Below are 15,663 nucleotides of genomic sequence, written 5' to 3' on the forward strand. Positions count from 1 at the left end.
CCTTGTATGCTTATGATAGATACCTATCTCTAGATATCTATCTGCAAAACTCAAAAAAATGGTACCTAGATTCAAGGGTCGTTCCATCAATAGCGGCACACGGCAGCCCCACTAACAGAAGAGTTGGACCTAAGGCAGAAGAAGAGCCCCTTTACTCAGAGAGGAAAGAGGTTTATGGGTTTTAGCTCTGAGGCTCCCTGAAGTGGGCAAAGGTGGCATGGATTCGCTGCCTAGCTGCAAGCGTAAGGATTCAGATCAGGACTTAAAATGGGGCTTTTGGGCATGAAAAATCCACGCCACCTTTTACAGCGGTTGGTGTTTTGTCTCTAACAGCACAAGTATATTTGTCTCATCAAATCTTGTTTTAAATATTCAGCAGTATATAGTACTCCCTACTCCTAAATGCTTCTTAAAGGTGTTTGCATCTCGTTTTAACACTTGGTGCGTTGTTTTCAAATGTTGGCTGCGTCTCAATGACAGATACAAAGAGAAGGGCAGCCCCACTTGGGACACATCAATACATTTTGGTGTTTAGAAGTAAGAATTTGGGTTCTTTTTTAATTATATATACTGTAATTACTGTATCAGAATTAGTGGAACTGCACCAGTGTATGTCAGTGGAGTGTTTTACTCAGGAGATTTTCTGCATTATGTCCATATCTCACATTTTTGAGGAATATTTGTCCCCTGCAATAACGCAACTGGCCGATTATCCAGTGATGCAGGTGGAAAAAAGAAATGAAAATTCATTCCTGAGTAGAAATGTCTTTAGTGTCTTTAAAATTTACATTATACAGTCTCTCGTACTTTACTCTCCCTTATAAAATCCAATTACAGAATTTCACTTCATGAGCTTTTTCCTGCTTTAGTGAAGTCCACAGGCTGATATATTCCTGAAAAAAAAAAAAGTGTGGTAAAAAAAAAAAGTGTGGTTTTAATTTTTCAGTATATATTGGAAAAAAAAAGAGATGTCATGCTGAATCTGTACATACAATATAATAGCAGTTCTGTTGCTTTCTGTGTGGAGTGATACATGACATTTTACAAACAGGGCAAATGATTGTCATGCATAGTGTCCAGCAGCTATCCTGGAAACTGCTCTGTGCTCTTAAACTTACAGACTTTAGAAGTAACTGATGCCTGTTTTATGTATCCAAAATTGCATCTCTTAATGCTTTGCAATTTTTTGTCTTTTGTACTTCCAGATTTGTCTTTAATTTAAGGATTTTAGAACAGTATTGTTTTCTTTTCCTAAATTTCTAGATGATGTTTTCACCTCCTGGAGCTTTTATTGTTTCATCTTTTGTCTTGGAAATAGGTCTGGATTGATATGAAGATGATAATAGTTATGAAAAAAATAATTTTATTGAACCTTAGGTTATTTCTCCCTTGAAATATTCTAGATGATTTTCTTTATTTTAAACTCTTTAATATGTTTCTTGAGTCAGCAGAAGTTTATTGTGTGAACTTATTAGTTGCCAGTGATTTTTCCTGGAAAATGGATAGCATCTGGTTTTTTTGTAAGACTGATCTTGTCTTGTTTTTTAAAGACACCATCTGCTTTCCAGTGCTCCAAAGGGAACTGTGGTGTCCAGCGGGATTTTTATCATATGTTTGCCTCCTTTTCTGAACATCTGAATATTTTAGAGAGCAGCTAAAGGCATAATTCTTCCTCCTAAACAGTATAATTCTTTATATATTAAAATCACATGGAAGTATTTTCAGCAAATTGAGGTTAAAGTTGTAAAATGCATCTTATAAATGTTATACTTCCATATTTAATAATGGATATTTAGTGTATACTCATCAAAAGTGATTTTTGGTACAGAGTCATTGCAAGTATATTAAATTAGGCAAAAAATGGACCCATTTTCTGAAATGGGAGCTTTGGATTTGGTCCCCTAAAAATTGCTCACCAAAATGCTCTCAGAAATGCCTTTCAGTATCACCAATCACATCTACATTTTTAAAAGAACAAACAAAATCTAGCTTTATTCAACTGTGAATTCTATTGACCTGATTGAGCAACTTCTGTTCCTGTGAAAATTCATTACTTGCATGCTAATTACAGTGAAACCCTTTTGTCAGGTTCACGACCCGGTTTTTATTTCCTTTAAGTCCAACTAACATCCCAGTCCTTTTCAGCAGTAAAGCACATACTCAAGTTTAAGCATGAGCTTTAGTATTTTGTTGAATTAGAGATTTGGCAACTAGGAGGAATACTAATGTGAGGGAAATCATATAGGTGCTTAAGGCTAGAAAGATCTGAACCATAGAAATAATAGAAAAGTAAAATATAATTATTTCCCTCATCTGAGGTCACATTCTGTGTTTCAGAACCAAAACAAGAGGACTGTTTAACTTGCCACTATTAAAAAAAAAATTTATATCCAGCTTGTGTAAAGTCCTTTACTATGATTACTGCTTTAATGCGGTATTTTACTGTGGAAGATCTGAGGCAGTGCCTAAAGTATCCAAGTGGATTGTTAGCATGGCTATTTCCTTAACAAGGCTCATACATTTACTAGATCATTCTCACGTAATTTTTCTTTGTTTTCCTCTATGTTCGACATGTGCCAGATTTCATCTCCAGACTGATTTTTTTGTGCATGTGAAAGATGCACAACATGAGGGACAGACAAGCAAATGCATTAACGGATGCAACTTTATCGATGAGTAGCAGCGTCTGGTGTTCAATGGCATCAGGCTGCATTCCCCACGGATAATCACAGGAAATGCCACCCCAGCCCCATCTGTTCACGCGGAAGAGGTTTTACAAAAATAGGGAAGTCGCGTACCTGCCTTGTTTTATGACACTCACCTATACCACATCGTATGTAATGTCTTGCCTTATATACAGTACATTCAATGTTTGACCTTCTTCATCCGTATCCATTGCACATCCTTGAGGCTTCCTACATTTTATGTATGTAGATGTACACACTTGTATAGAAGGTGTTAAATACACATGCCTTCATACTACGTTAAAAAGAAAAGACAGTATTTTGCTGCATACCTTAAAATCGCATTGTCCCTGGATCAAAACTGTTCCAGAGAAACAAGATATTGTGTAATATTTAATTGTTTCTTGTTGCATAGAATGGAATTCTATCAGAACATTTGATTCAAACACGACTGTAATACAATGATTTTAAGCTCTATTTCAGCCACTATGAATAAAGGAGATTATTCCTATTAAGGTGTGACTTTATCACATAATGTCAATAAATGTTTTTTGGTCCTTATTTTTTACTACAGGTGTTAAGCAGGTGATTAAGAAGTTAAGCAGGATATATACCTGTTTAGTGACATTCTGTCAACAAGTGCTACAGAACACAGAAATCCTGGCTGAATACTGTTCCTTTTAACTTTTCAGGTCATGCCACTCCTGTCTGTCAGACAAATACAATAGGAATTACTCAATTTAACACCATTTCAGTTCTAATTGAATTCCATTTGCTAAATCCTGAATAAATACATTACAACTGCTGCTTCGGTCAAACAGAGAGAAATAGCCATCTTTTAATGACTCCCCTGTGGATTTAATGCCTATTCTATCTGTTAGAATAATGATTCCTACATCACTGAAATATATTTAAAGGATAATAGTTATTTAAACATGCCAAGTCTTTATACAGCAGATAAGTATTTTTAATTTGCATTTATGAAATCAAAAGGAGGGCTAGAATAACTAGTTACCAATTTGTCTGTTTTCTAAAGTATCTTGGTATCAGAGCAAAGCTACAGGATTATGAAAGGGTTTTATGTTTGCTTTTAATATCAGTCTTAGGTGGGGAAAAAGGATCCCATCAAGGATGGGATTCACATCACCAAATACAGATAACTACCATGGAAATGCACTCCCTGCTCATCACCCCTGATAGTCTACTGGGGAAAGTAGGCCACCTACTTGTGATTCATCTTTTTGGACAGCAGATAGATGGAAAAGCTTGGATGAATGACTCCATAAAAGTGATCTCAGGAGGATTAAATTCAAAGATATTTTGTCCATTATAGGGATCTGAAGTTAGGTGAGATGAATCGCCCTTAAGACCGTAAATGAGAAGTCCATTTGTTGAAATTAGGAGGCTCACCCTGGAAAGGAAGGTAAATGCCTTGCATGGTGTAAGTTTAAGGGAAAGGAGGGAGTGAAATTTTCTCACTTGAAAAGAAACAATCCAAACCAAAATTGGAATCTTTCATTTGTTTCAGACCAGTTGAATATTTCAACTCAAGATATCACCAATTTTTTTTCTTTCTTTTCGTAAGAGATATGAATCTTTGTTGCTGATGACGTCAGCCATAAACCAGCGATTAGGCATTCACCTGGAACATGGGGGACTGCACTTCCCAAAATCCTGCTCTGAACCAAGCAGAAGGGAGACTTGAACCCACACGTCGCTGTATTGAGATGAATGTCAGTGTTACTGAGACATGGTAGGTACGCAGACTTCTGCCTTGCTAGATTTGTGAATGGTCACCTCAGTCCCACCTTTTTTTTTACTCAGCCCAAGTTATTTGCCAAATTTGACTCAAAATGCTGAATAATTTCAGTTCTAATTAACTTTTTTTAATAAACTATTCACAGCCTCCCACTCGCTCTGCCTCCAAAATTCCATCTTTAGCACAGATCTTGTGAAACAATGTAGATCATGAGAAAGAGAGAATCTAATATAAATCATGTACTTTGCAGAACTTCTTTTAAATATAATGCGTTAAGCATAATGGTCTTAAATATATGATCTTAAAAACATATCAATGCTGGATGATTTTTTAGGGCTGTGTTCCAATTAAATCTGTTGAAGCTTGAGTTAGAGGTTACAGGTTGAAGATTCATCCAGGACTTGAATGACTCTCGCTGCAGAAGTGGATTTCATCTCTTTGAACAAACGTGATCTAATGTGTGGTTAAGGCACCACACACAAGAAACGCCAGTTCTTGCTATGCAGCAGGATTTCTGTGTGAGCCCTGCTCCCTTAACCTCTCCCACCCAATTAGCCAACTGATGATATTTGTGTCTTGGTAGCAACATTTTTATGAGAAAGCTCTTTGCCTTTTCTGGTGAGGTAGAGGCTAACTCTCAACAATTAAGAGTTCAAAGACTCATGTTATGTTTTGTCTCAGAAAGTTGCCTCGAATGTTAAATGAGTAGAATGAACACTGAAACTGAGAGTGTTCCCTTATCAACCAGAATAGGGAGAAAGAGGAGTTACCTCTCCTGCTGCCTCCAGGCAGGCTTCTTTTTCTTCCTCACCACTTCCTCTTTTTCTGTACTATTTTCCAAACATTCAAAAACTCCTTTGATTTTTATTTTACCCTGAAGAATTTTTAATGTTTTACTAATGTTCTGAATGCAGATCACTAGGAGAATATAATTCACTCAGAAATTAGCTAAAATGTAGCTATGGCAAAAGTATCATGTACCAGGAAATAGATTTTACGAGTTTAAAAATGTTTGATCTGTTGTGTGTGATTCATTCTGGTTTGGAGTTCCTGCTTAGTCCTTTCTAAGGACTAAGATTTTCTATCATTTTCTATCATTTTGTTTTATTCTTTTTCTTTTCCCCTTCCCTTCCCTTCCCTTCCCTTCCCTTCCCTTCCCTTCCCTTTCCCCTTCCCCTTCCCCTTCCCCTTCCCCTTGGGTGACCTTAAACTAATCTAATCTATGCAGATAAAAAAAAAATCTACCTAATGAAAAGATAAGATAAACCCACACAGATTTGAGGTGTATGATACACTGTTATGTGCTTACAAATGAAAATGTATTGGCGGCAGCCCAAAAGTGTCTTAGAAGATACACAGAAACAGGACAGACAGTTAGAAACAATTATTGATCAAGACCTTTTGTACTAGGAGCTAATGTTAATAACATTTTATATCAAAATCAAGTATGAATCCTCAGGGCGAGAGATGTATTCTAAAAATGTTTACTCATACTTTGCTTGTGGGAAGCAGTTCAAACTCACTAGCATGGGAGCAGAAAAATGGAAGATCACAAAAACTTTGGAAACATCAGTGCGAATCAGTCATTATTTGTTCTTTTTTTAAGTTAATGTGGCTGCATGTGGCCAAACACAACTAGATTGGGTTTTTTTTTCTTAATTTAAAATTCCTTGGTACACAGAACAACCATTTCAGGAAAGAACAGTCAGATTATTGTATTTGCAATACACAGTTATGCTGTTTGATTAACGAGAACAGATGTAGTGTGTGCTCACAGTGTAAAATGAAGGATCTCAGTTAAGAATGGGTTAGGAAAACAATGTGTAAAGCTAGCATTTTGCAGAACAGAGCTGTGTTTCAGTTGTATACGCAGTTATTGCAGCCACATATGCAAATCTGGAGAGTTGCAAGCAGGAGTCCACTTGGACACTTTTCCATTTTGTAATCCATTTTGTGTATGCCGTCAGAATAAGTAAATGTGAAAGCTAGGAGTATGAGTACCTGCCTGCTTCGAACGACCATGTCCAGTCTTATACTGCTTGCAGGCAGAGGAAGCTTGAGATTTTATTCTGGACCAAGTCATTAGTTAATGGGACAAATACTCTCTCTTCTATAGTCAGACATGACAGAAGAGGTATAAACTGTCCTCAGGTCCTTAGGCATTATCTCAAATGCAGTGCAAACCCTTACACACATGGACCCCGTCTAGCCAGCTTGCCAGCTTTCCTTCCCATGGCCTCTAAGATCCATCAGCATTAAGAGCAGGAAGATCAGGCAAGTGTAAAAAGGATGGCACAGGTGATACCGTGATGCTCATACTAAAATACAGCATTAACTTGTGCCTAGGCAAGGACACGAACTGGAGAGATTCCAAAGGTTCCCTCTTGTTGCTGAGTGCAGCATAACCTGGATGCAGAAGAGAATCTAGTTCATTGAAGATACCATGCTGTAAGATTGGTCTAAAGGAAGGTTTTACCATTAATATTTTGGGTCTAGTCTCTGCCAACTAAAATAACTTTGCTCCAGATTGAGACAACTCTAAACAAGGAAAAAAACCAAGCATACTGGCTGCATTTACACATTGACACTTTGAACCAAGCTAACAATACTCCTGTTTTAGGTGTTAGGAATCATCTGTAACTCTGAACTTCTATGTTCACAGTAGGAGGTTTGAAAACAATTTCCAAAGGTTGCCATCAGTCACTCACTGCTTGAAGGTATCTTTGCGCTTTTGTAGGCATTCTCGCTCTCATTTCAAATTAACGAACTCTGTGTCTTTGGGTCTGACCAACTGCAGTCATGTTGTTCCTGTACAGACAGGTGCACGACAGTGTTTCTTTAATGTACAATTATGACTGGGCTGGGTTTTTTTCAACCAGAATTATTTTCTTCTTTCCATTTCCTACCCTGCAAAAACATGTGTATAATATTTTATTCCCTTTCTTCTCGCAAGCTTTGCTAATTATACTACAAGTAAAGGCCTTACTTTTTTCTTTCTGTTACGTTTGAAAAAGGATGCTTAAAGACGGCATTACCTTTAGGAAAGATTTCTGGCAGAAGAAATTTCTATTCTCCCAACAACACTCCAGGCTACGTTTGTTTTGATTGAACACCCTTCAAATGTGTGGGGGTTTTTTTGCCTTTATATAAAAGAATAGCTTTCCTTCGAAGGAAAAATGGTATCTAAAGTTTCTCTCATACTTTGAACGTTCCCTCGGATACTATAAAGAATATTTCTTCTTTCAGAACAAAAAGGGAAATGAAGACGTTCTCAGTTTCCCAGGTGTCTGATCTGCATAACTGAAAACCCTGAGACAAATGGCCATTGGTAAAAAATCCGGAAGTATCTAAGCAAAACAGGATTTCACCTCTTATGGCAAATTAGTGGCTTACTAAGTCATATACATTTGAAAAATGTGCTTTTTACCTTTTTCCTCTGTAATCCTCCTCACACTTGGTGCTTGCACCACCCTTTGTTTCCTAAAAGGCATTTTAAAAATAGACTAATATCAGGTCTTACGTGAGCTTCAAAAGGCCCTAAAAATGACATAAATCTCCCCAAGTAGGGCAGTATTCAGTCTTCAAAAAGGGTCCAAAACGCTATGGTGAACCATAGTTAAAACCCATGATCATTTCATATTGAAATAGCCACATTTTTCTTATTAGGGATGCAGCTTTTAGTTTTTGGAATTGTGAAGCACCTTGCTGGCATTTCATCTCTCCTGCATCATTTCTGAGTCTGAATTCCTCACCTCGTCGGACGATAGAACTCTATATACAGCACCTTTGATCACACTGAGCTGCTCTCACAGAATACAGCCCAGACCGTCTAATCTTTGGAGGATCGGTTATGGACTGAGGTATTTGGCAGTCTGATTCTAGATCATTATTGTAATAACAACATCTCTTCCTTCATTTACAGGTGGGAATGCTACATCTATGCTCCCAGTGTTTTGTGCTGAACAAAGTTGTCTGGACTAAGCAAGAGAGCAGAAGGTATGAAAGCAGCAGACAGACCCGAGAGGGGAACCCTTTTTTGCTCAACAGTTATCAAAGCAGGATTTACTGCTGCTACTGCAGTTTCATGAGGCAGAGCTAATTGCAGTAGGGATCCTACAACGATGATGTCTTGCAGGAATGGAGGCAATAAGCTCCATATGAGAAGGTGGTCTCATGCCTTTAGATTTTAGGAGTAGTATCTTCAGGTTCTCATATGTGGTTTTACCAACTTAATGGGCCCTGCTACCTTTTATGTAGGTAAGTAAAGTGAAAGTTGCAGACTTAAACTTCTTTTTCCACTCTAAGGTTTTTACACAAGATGAGATGAGACGATCTGACTTATGACCTTAGATATTAAAAAAAAAATTGCATATATGCTTGCTTAATTTGCACATGTCTGAACATTTGAGCTAACATACATTAAAGATACATACTGCTTCTAGTCCTGAGCACCTTTGTAATACAGGATGCTGAAAGAGACTACTAGCCATGAGTTTCTAGTAAGTATTTGTCATGAAGCTGTGGCAATTACTGAAATGACTCTGCATTTGCTCTATTGATTGTTGGCCCACCAAAATAAGATTACATTTGGCTTCAGATAATTCATTTTCTGTACCTAAATACCAGTTTGCTCTCTGCTGAGACCTATCAGCAAAAAAATACAGTTAGTGGGCTAAACGTTAATGTTTTTCTTCTTATTCTGAAAACATGTCATTATAGATTAAAAAAACCACAGTGCGATACAGACATGTAAATGCCATTTCATGTTTTTATATCTTGTGAGTTTTATTTCTAAGAGTCAGGCTACTTACAGGCACCACCAAAGTAATGGGAGGAGTGGTGTGTTTAGAATAGTCCTGATGTGTTCATGAGCCAGAAAGGCACAGAAGGTAAAAGGACTGACAGCAGCAGTAGATGGCTTAAAAGGATGCATGAAAATTTGAATGAGGTAGTCTCCTGCATATTGGGCTTAGTCGCCAACTCTGATTTGTGTCACTGCTGACTAGTAATGTAGCACTAACAATTTAGGAGGCTAGGAAACTTGAGGGGCGTAATTTTGTCCAAGATGCTTATCTTCCGTGCCTGCATTTTTTCTGGGCATTATCTATGTTTAGTCCCACAGGCACCTATTTCTTGAAAGCAGATGCAAATCTTCAGCATTAATAATTGTACATATGCAGTGAGGTTCTCTGCTGAAAATTTGGCTCTGTGTTCATCAGCTGATGGCACAAAGGGAGCACCATTTAACTTTGGTTGTGACTTGTGCAAAAAACTTTAAGTGTTCCTCATGCAGAGAAGATACCATGGCTTGGTAAATGCAGACCAACTTATACCAGTCATTATAAAAGGAAATTGTGAATATAGTCTATAAGTTCGGCAACTGTGCCAATATCCTTAGTGCTTGTAATACAGCAAAATTTTTAAAATGTGACATATCTGAATCCAATAGCATACATAGCCATAAAAAAACCCCACTGTTATTGCTTGATACACAGATCCAGTGATCACAAAACATACATTGACATATGTAACAGTTACATAGGAGGTGGTTGGGAACAGAGGGTTTGATTCTTCTCTATCTTGTGGCTATTTAGTACCAGTCTAACCATCTCAGAATCAGAAAAGCTCAAATTCCTCTTTGCATATCCTCTCTGGCATAATGCTGAATGCTTCCTTGATTATTTACAGATGGTTATAGCGTAACCATTTCATCATATTGTGAGAGATGCACGTAGCTCGTCATATAGAATTGTTGACATTTAACAGGTTCAAACCATTTTCCCTTGAGGTTAATATAATGGTTCCTGTTGATTTCAATGAGCATTGGACAGGGCTCTGTCCTAGTTTTGGCTGGGATAGAGTTAATTTCCTTCCTAGTAGCTGGTACAGTGCTGTGTTTTGGATTTAGGATGAGAATAATGTTGATAACACACCGATGTTTTAGTTGTTGCTGAGCAGTGCTTACACTAGTCAAGGACTTTTCAGCTTCCCATGCTCTACCGACTGAGAAGGCTGGAGGTGCACAAGAAGCTGGGAGGGGGCACAATCAGAAAAGGGGGGAAGGCTGGCGGGGGGAGCCGCTGCTCAGGGACTGGCTGGGCATCGGTCAGCGGGTGGTGAGCACTTGCATCGTGCATCACTTGCTTTGTATATTCTTTTATCTTTTGTTTGTTTGTTTGTTTTTTGTTTTCTCTTCCTTTGCTGTCCTATTAAACTGTCTTTATCTCAACCCATGGGTTTTGCTTTTTTTTCCCGATTCTCTCCCCCATCCCACTGGGGAGGGGAGGGTGAGTGAGCGGCTGTGTGGTGCTTAGTTGCCGACTGGGGTTAAACCACGACAGGCCCTTAGTGCAGCTTTTTCCCATATGTTTTAAAATGAACGTTTCTTGCCAATATTTTCAGGTTTATTGTAGCTTCCTTCTGCCTCAGGCAAGGAAAAACAACAGGACACAATGACAGCATATTATTGGAAGTTACATGATAAGTTCTAAATAGATATAATTAGCATGTGACCCAGAAGAGACCTGCATATAATTAATATTGAAATATGGTGCATGCATTATATAGGAAAACATATTGTGTATTCAGAGCGGAATGTTTGGAGAATGGAGGTCTGTCTGTAAATGGCTTGTCATTTTTTCATTTTAATGGGAATTGAAATTTCTGCACTTGAAGAAATACAGAATGATCATTAAAAAAGCTTGGACTTTAGAAATGACACCACCTGCTTCCTTTTCCTCTTTTTTATTGTGACAGTGGGAAAAAATCCTTAAATCTTCAACCGGGGAAATGTGCACTAATGGGGAAACAGACCTCTGAGGAGCTAGCAGACTGACAAGCTGTTCAGGAGCATGAGGCTTTTCAGCAAATAACATTCACTTCTCTAGCAGTTTTTGGTAGATTACATCATATCTAGAAGTCCATACTTATTCGAACCCAGCAAAGTGAATGAGTAACAGATACATAATGAGCATCCATGAAAAAGGGAAAGAACATCTCAGATATAAGTTGAAGATTAAGAGGGGTAAAGCCACCAGTGAGCTGTGAATGTGTTGCCTTCTGAGTGACATTCAGTTCGTATCACACAGCAGCTCATTACACAGTCTGTTTATACCAGAGGGAAACAAATATGAAAGTTAGTCCTTTATATTTCATATTAAATGCAGAGTTCAAGGGAACTGAAAGACTTCGTTATGGAATCTGACACCACCCTTTGTATTTTGCTGGGTCCTATTTTAAGTAAACTGAATAATTTTAGTGGGTTTTTTAAAGACTTTATATAAAATATTTAATTAACATTTATTCTACAACTTTGGAAGCTGAAGCTTTGGATCCAGGATATATTTTTTTATCAGAAGGAATAAATATAAAACAGATGTTAAGCAGCGGCAATAAATTTCATCTTAATTGTAACTCCAGAGATGACTTTCTCACCAAAACACATTTTTTTCCTCTCTGTAGCTTTAATTCTCAGCTCTGTAATTGACACAGTGCACTGTCCAGCTATACTTCTGGTTATATTAGTTCTTCCAGTTATATTTTTGCACAAAGTTAAATGCAATTCGTAGTCACTTTTTCAAGTGGTAGTCTTCACAAACAGACTATGTCATGGTTTAGTAGTTGCAAATTCAAATCTTGGATTTTGTGGCAATTCTGTCTGATAAGGTTGTCGCTACAGAAGGTATCTGGCATTTTTGTTCTTAAAATTTCATATGTGTGATTGTATAATAGACTAAAGGATGGCTGGTGTCTGCAGGCAGACTCTCTCGCATTGTGACCTTGCTAGATTTCCTCAGTTAAATGAAGTTTGATTTGAAGCAGAGCTGAATAGAAGCTCTTTAAGGTAAACCCAGATTGCTGTGGAAAGTGCTGTCAGTGAGTTACAGTCTAGCACTTTTCTGTGAGTTAGTGCTTGGGACTGATGTGTCGCTGGGTTTTGAGCCACTGCCCAATACAAAATTGAGCTTTCAAATGTGAGTTCATTAAAGATAGCATAACAATGTTCACAGAAGTGGCATAATTGGACCTAATAGTTTGTTTCACCATGTTTCATGTGTTCTGAATGTTTTCTTCAATTAATAATTATTCTGCATTATTCTTTCCCTTTGCTAAATAGTTGTTTAGTATTATGGTTGAAAACAATGAAATTCTTCCTTTATTGTGATTTCCAACCAATTAGTTCTGGGCAATGGGTTGCCCATGAAAACTCCTGACATGTCTCATGGCCAGAAGAAATAAAAAAATAAAACAAACTGAGGTTATTATAGAGCAAATTATAGACTTCTGCACAATATTGCTCAGTATCGTTGCCTCTTGGCAAGCAAAGCTTTGGATGGCTATCCTAGAAAAAGCTGAACTGCCTCGTGTGTGGTTTATTTACATTAAATGCTTTTAGAATGAATCTGGTACAGATGCAAAAGACTGCAGAGGAGGTTACAAACAGAGAGATCTAGCAAAAAAAAGGGAGAGTGAGAAAGGTTCATTGTGCTGGTCATAATGATAATTGAACTTATCTTGAAATGTTTATTAATTGAGTATTCAAGCTGCTTGAATCTCCACATTTTCATGCTTTCCATTATATGACAAAATGCAAATTTTTTTTTTTTAATTGCTGTGGAATGTTTTATTACCTTTATTTCCAGGACTGTCCTGTTGTTATTCAGTGCTGAAAGCAAACAGTTCATCTTTGGTCTACAATGCACAACATGGACCTTCAGACCTCAGTGAAGACAGGCATGTTAATACATGAAGAGAAATGTTTCCTAGGCCAGTGTTTCATCCACAGCACAACTGTGCAGGTTTTTATGATGCTTTGGTAAGTGATTAAGCAAAGAAAATTATATTTCAATCCAGTCATACTGAAGTCAACGGAACCATTAAACTGGACTACTGAGTTACTTCTAGCAATTCTCTGTTCTTAATTCCAAAAAATGTGTGGATACTGCAGATCGTTTACAAAACGTATTGTTAAACTAAAAGTACAGTGGCCTCTCAGTTTCCCTGATTTCTCTAGCATTTAAATAGTCCGCTCCTTTTTCCTCTTTTGTTGTTAGAGTAAGCTCCAAATAAGGATATCTGTCAGTCAATATTGCAAGTGTTTTTATTTTACCCTTTTCCAACAGTGAATATCATTTTTAAGTTGTTACAAGATACTAGTTGTATACAAAATAATGCTTCTGATCATAAAATTGCCAGTTACACGTAGTAATTCCTTCATTGACTGTCAGCCCTGTCATGTTGCAGAAAGGTAGGTCAGTTGAATTGGTTATTAATGGATCTATTCAAAAATAAGCATTTAGGGTTTGTTTCCACCAAAAAAAGGACTGGCTGCATCACTTATCTGTGGTGAGTAATGCCTTTATCCTTTTTAGCTGATTAATAAACTGTGATCCCTATAACAGTAATTTCAGGATCATGCCATTATTTGCTAATTCTTCATTTCTTAAGAAAATATTAAAATTGCAGTTGGCCACAGCAGGACAGGCCCATGCATCACTGAAGAAACCAGTAATTTATGATGCATTTGGAAATCTATATTAACATTCCAGGCTATAATGAAGTTTCATATTGAACAAGGTCAGGCCTGATTGTATGATTAAATAATTTGAAAATGTTATTAAAAGTTTGCATTTCTCTTCAGATTTTGAGCATGACTATTTTACTTTGGGGCACTCCATTAATCAAACCCACATAGGCTTTGTTGGGTCATGTTCATTCCATCGCCTATTTATGCAGACATGTAGTGATCAGATTAAACAAGCTGCAGAGGGGTTATAAAGTTCTCACAAGTTTTTGTTGGGGCTTTTTTCTTCAAGCCTGGAAATTAGGTACATATCAGTTGTGGTGGCCAGGTATTTTTCATGCTTGGGCCATCACACTGTAAAAGCTAATGACTTACACCTCAACCAGTTACCTGTATCTTTTGAACAGATATTCTTCTGTTATGCTTCTAATTAATCTTCCATTTTTACCAAGATCTGAGGGTACAGAGCTGGTAGTTCCAGTCCTCATCGATCCTCATTATGGTAGCATCCAGTCCTTCAGAATCTGATGGATTTATCCTGATGACACCTCGCAGCGCTGCAACCCCTATTTGCACATGGAGAAGCAAACTACTGAGCTCAGAGGACAGATCTGAGATTTCTCAGGGCTTCTGGGGTAGAGGGGCTGGTTAAACTCAAGTCTCCTAAATCTCTTGCTTGAACCCCTAATCGGTGTTTTGGGAAATATGTAGAAACATTTTGCATGTTAATGAAGTGCTGTTTGGTAATGGATGACACCTACAAACATGGGATTTGAGCATAGGAGTAACTCAATGGGCTTTTTCCCTGTGATTGAGACATCAGTCTCTACGGCCCCCTAAACATAAACTGGGGTACAATATGTTAACACTTTATGTACTTTTAATTGAACAGGACTGTTATTGAGTTTGCCAGTTGCAAACCCCCATCAATATCCACATTTCTTGTGTGGAAATCTGTGAAACTGAATCCCTCCTGCAAAATTGCGCTAAGCCATCTTTCATCCTGCTGCTTAGCAAGGACCTTTGGTCCTTGTTTCTCGCCTCTTTTCCTCAGCTATAGCACTTGTCAGTTTGTATTATGCATACTTGTAAATAACAGGAAATGAAAAAAGGTATTACCCAGGTAGAAAGTCATGGAAGTTTTACAATGTGGGCTTTGAATAATCTCAAATGATAATTACAGTGTTAAATTTAGTGTGTGTGTATAAATGTATATATGTATTACATATATTTTTATATATATGTATTTATTTATATAAATATATATATATATAACATTGTAAACATTTCCTTTTCCAGTAACAGCTAAGCTCCAGTACTGGAAGATATAGCAAGTTTTGCCATTGATATCAACAGTGTTGGATCATGCCAAGAGGACAAAATAAAACATAAAACTGTCATGTATGTTTTGTTCCCTGAATTTACTTTCTTTTTCTTTCGTGGTAGAGCTGGCCATCCTCCTTGAGAAGTCAAAGCACCTAATGAGGAAAGAGATCCTTAAGTGAACGCTATTGTTCGTCAATCCTGCAGTTGAGAAGGATGGGAAGACTGCATGCAAAAAATATAGCAGCTCTGACTTTTCCCAGAACGCTTGTCAAGAAAAAAAAGATCTTCAGAGCTGGTATTTTTGCACTACGTATTTAGCATTCACAACAAACTCATAATGCCAAAAAACATGGATTGTAATCTGAATGGTA

The 15,663-nt window shown here is 37.5% G+C and overlaps 1 long non-coding RNA gene across 2 annotated transcripts; it reads left to right on the forward strand.

Annotated features, from left to right (window-relative positions):
- The first annotated feature begins 4,354 nt into the window (after positions 1–4,354).
- On the forward strand, positions 4,355–15,345 carry LOC103919302. 2 transcript variants are annotated; one of them, XR_663739.1, is made up of 3 exons: positions 4,355–4,437; positions 8,366–8,439; positions 15,266–15,345. It is a non-coding gene; the product is annotated as an uncharacterized LOC103919302 (long non-coding RNA). The 2 variants fall into 2 exon arrangements; XR_663740.1 differs by lacking the exon at positions 15,266–15,345 and adding an exon at positions 8,579–8,688.
- The last annotated feature ends 318 nt before the right edge of the window (positions 15,346–15,663 follow it).

The sequence above is a fragment of the Pygoscelis adeliae genome, unplaced genomic scaffold, assembly GCF_000699105.1.
Source record: "Pygoscelis adeliae isolate BGI_AS28 unplaced genomic scaffold, ASM69910v1 Scaffold286, whole genome shotgun sequence".
Taxonomy (NCBI): domain Eukaryota; kingdom Metazoa; phylum Chordata; class Aves; order Sphenisciformes; family Spheniscidae; genus Pygoscelis; species Pygoscelis adeliae.